We start from the raw sequence: 4,019 nt of genomic DNA on the forward strand, positions 1-4,019 counted from the left end.
GGAAGAATGAGCAACAACCTTAATGTTTCATGATTTATAATATAAAGTGCACTTCATAAAACTGGAACCAATGTTAAAACAACATTTATTAGTCAAATGCAAAATTAGTTGGCCATATTCTTAATTCTGTATTAATGCTTTATTGGTGCTGATATTTCTATTATCTTTATTACTTGTTTGAAACACTTTAGTGTATTCAGTAATTGAAATCTCTGTATTCCCTTGTGCCTCAACACATTGGATTTTAATTATTAGTTCCTGAAACATGTTGGTTTGATGATTAATAGGACACATCACTGTTTCAATTCAATTTTTTCTTTTAATCTCATCTTTATGCTTGACATCCTCCTTGCTTCTCTCTCCATATTTGTGGGATTTGTCATTCTCAGCAATATTTGTGCTAAAAGTATTTTGAAACTTCCAATGTAGAAAATAGCAGTTGTGTTTTATCTCCACATGTATACTACCAGCTTCATTTCTTCCACTTGAGTCTCTCAAATCCATGACTAGGTTAAGAAAATCTCCCATTACTCCTACAGCTCTCTTGACCTTTCCATATGCCTTTTCATTTACTCAGTCGTTTCACACTCGAGCTGTTGTTTCAGAAGAAGGAGAAATACAGCATACTTTTGTAACTAGTTTATTCTCTCAGACCAATTCAAATTCAACCCTGAATGACACTGCAGACTTACGAATGATCAGGTCACCACTGTTCTTCACTCAAGTAACAAAGCAAAGCAAATCAATGCCTACATGAACACCTGCATGGGAAAACACGAAGAAGGGAATGCTTTGACTCCTCTCTATGTTTTCTCATAGAATGGAGTGGACCAGTTGGAAGGAAAACTCAAACATCTCCTCACCACAATGAATTTGCTGGCTCATTTATGCTGGTATTACAACATTTTTTTTACCCTTCTTCGAATTCTCTGCTCCACAGTAAAAAGGGATGAAGTAGTCTCATTCTTAGGGCTGCTGCTCAGAAGGAAGGATTCTTATTTCACATTTCTACTGGTTTCATCTAATCTATAGCTGTTATTCTTAATAGCCTACCTAATGTAATCTTCAAACCAGATTTAAGTTATGTCCATAATATTCTACTTTTCTTCATAAGACTATCTAATTTGTTAGACTTCTTTCCATTTTTACACAGGTATTCCTTGTGCTTTAGGAAGATTATCTTTAAAAGCCTGCCAGACCTTCTGAGCTTTCTTTTCCTATGGGCCTGGCTCCCACAAGAACTGCCTCATACTTACCTCTTCCCTGAGCAAGTCAGAGCTTTCTGTCTTGAGGTCCAGGGCTACTCATCTTCTTAATCTCCTGCAGGATCTTGGGCTCCTCTGTATCAGGATCATTACAGTCATGGCTCCTGCCATCCCAGCCCCAACAGTTCTTATCCTCGACACCCTCCAGAAATCTCCCCATTGGCTTTTCCCTTGCAGCAGGTGCCAGGGAGGTGGAAGTCCCCGAGGAGAACCAGTGCCAGTGACCAGAAATTCAACCATGACATTTTTGTGTCCATACATGGTGCTACAGTTTAAATGTAGACACAAGGAATATGAGAGAAGACTAGCAGATAAAATACATTAATTCATTACTTCCTAGAAACATCTTAAAACAAACTAAGATTGCTTTTCTGAGACTGTTTTGGCTCAGGTTTTATTTTATTTTTTGTACTTTTGACTTTAGCAATAAAATATGATGGGTCATAAACCCCTCTTCTGAAACTGACTGTCTTCCTGTTTCCAGCAGAAATGTATTTGTGATCAGTTTAAACCTATTTGACTTTTGGTCAGCATGGCCATTCAGGATTTCAGACAATAGTCATGTATAGTAATTGTACTCCTCTCAGCTTTCATTTTGTGAGACTAAATATGACAAGCTTCTCAGTTTTGCCTTCTTTCCTTTTAAGATAGAGATATATTTTAAATAGATATAGTACAACTGTCGATTATGATAAAAACCTTGTAACAGTGAAGTAGTTATGTACAGGTCATTAAGAGCATTTTATGTCCCATACTTAATTATTAAGAAAATATATATTTAAATATATGCCTGTAAATATGTTTGTTCCTTAGAAAAAAAAAAAAATAAAAAATTGCAACATAGAACAGTTACAAACTACCAACATGGCATTAAGGGAAAATAATGTGGTACAGCGTTTCAACCTAAATGCATCTTTAACAGCGTTGTGTTCATATGTCTGTTTTTTGTTTATTTTCATGACTTTTCCTTTTTTATTGTCTTCTAAAATGTGGGAGGCAGACATATCTAAATCTTTTTGGGCGGCCACCATAATGAATTTTACCTTATTTTTTTCCCTTTACAGCTTTTAATAATATTATTTTGATAGTGATAACAATTTGTTTTTCTGCAAAATCAAAGGTACATTGCTATTAGTACTACTGACTTTTTCATTCCCATGTGTTAATTTACTTATTATTCTTTGGACCCTTGACACTTTCATACCTTTTCTTTTTAGCTATCATTAATTTATCATTATTACAGCCTCTACAACTTTCTTTTGTGAATGCAGCCCCCTGCATGACAAAAAAATTATATCTTTGTATTTTGATTTGGTTCTAGAATGGAACATTAAGAAGAAAATAAGTACATAAAGAAAGAAGAAAAATATATAGAAATTACAAACAAATATTCGTATTTCATTATAATATTTTGTCTCTTGCAGAATGACATGAATAGAGAGTAAGCTCTAAGACATTATGAATAATTATTTTATGTTTTAGATAAATGTTGTTTTATCCTAAAGAAACAGCAGTATAAGTGATACAGAAGCAAAGACTGAGTATAATCTTTGATCCTGCATGGCATGTGAACACCTTTACATTAATCACTACTCTCATCATAAACAATGGGGCTCTTCAAAGATTGCAAAAATATTTATATGTCCAGTGCCAAAATGGCACCTCCTGTTTAGGCATTTCACTCATATTAACTTTTGTGAATCAGGATAGGTTCTTGAATATTCTGTTATAGATCTGACCCTAAGTGTTTTGCAGAATCAGAGCCATGCCTGACATTTCTTCTTCCTTTTTCACTTAGTCAACAGAAACATAGACATACAATATGGCAAGTTCGAATATTAGTAGAATAATGACATTTCTTAATTTTGTGCATTTAAAAACTCAAGCATAATCTTAAGATGGAAAAGCATTGTATATTATATTTTCTTCGAAATTTTTCCCCATAATGAAGGTGGAAAAGATTGTTGTGATCATCTAGTCCAATATTAGACAACCTAGAGCAAACAGGGAAAATCTATACTGGTTTTAGAGGAGTCCTAATTTGCACTACTGTAGGGAGCTCCCAAAATAAACACTGCTGCATTAATTTCTGTGTGCTAGCCTGTGCATACCCATTCAGACACTAAGTGCCTACTTATTAGAACTCCCGAGCACCACAAACTCAAGCTGAAGCCAAAAGGAAGCTGACTGTGTAGACTCTATCAAAAATACATGAAAACCAAAATCTTTATTGACAAAACAGTTACAGTCAGACTGTAGCTGCACCAGCACAAGCGTGTACTGCTATACCTGTGTCCTATCAGTACCTGAGGTTTCTGTATTTCATTCAACATAAAGGTTCATAAAGAAGTGGTAGCAAGATAATATGAGATTCCATGTTATGATGAAAAAAAAAAAGTGTGTAATTACATAAAAGCTGTTGCTATAGCAAATTAACATATTATATGCTTCAATATTCAGGAACCAGGTATTAATGAAATACAGCCTAGCTTTACTATAAGTAAATCATATCATAGCAGATATATATGTTTGTTCCATCAAACTGTTCATTTTAGCAGACTCTGAGAAATTGCTTCTTGAAAGTGAGAAAGAAATGAGCAGCTGAGCAGAACGTCAATAAGCAGTACTTCTATGGAAATGACTTCACATTGATCAACATTTAAAAGATGTTTTTTAGAAAGGATAAATGAATGAAGAAGGAAAAAATAGTACATTCAAATGCTAACTACAGCCTACACTGAGAAAAGTGAGAAA

The sequence above is a fragment of the Empidonax traillii genome, unplaced genomic scaffold (genome assembly GCF_003031625.1).
Source record: "Empidonax traillii isolate 1590-97213 ecotype Southwest subspecies unplaced genomic scaffold, ASM303162v1 scaffold359:size565994, whole genome shotgun sequence".
Classification (NCBI taxonomy): domain Eukaryota; kingdom Metazoa; phylum Chordata; class Aves; order Passeriformes; family Tyrannidae; genus Empidonax; species Empidonax traillii.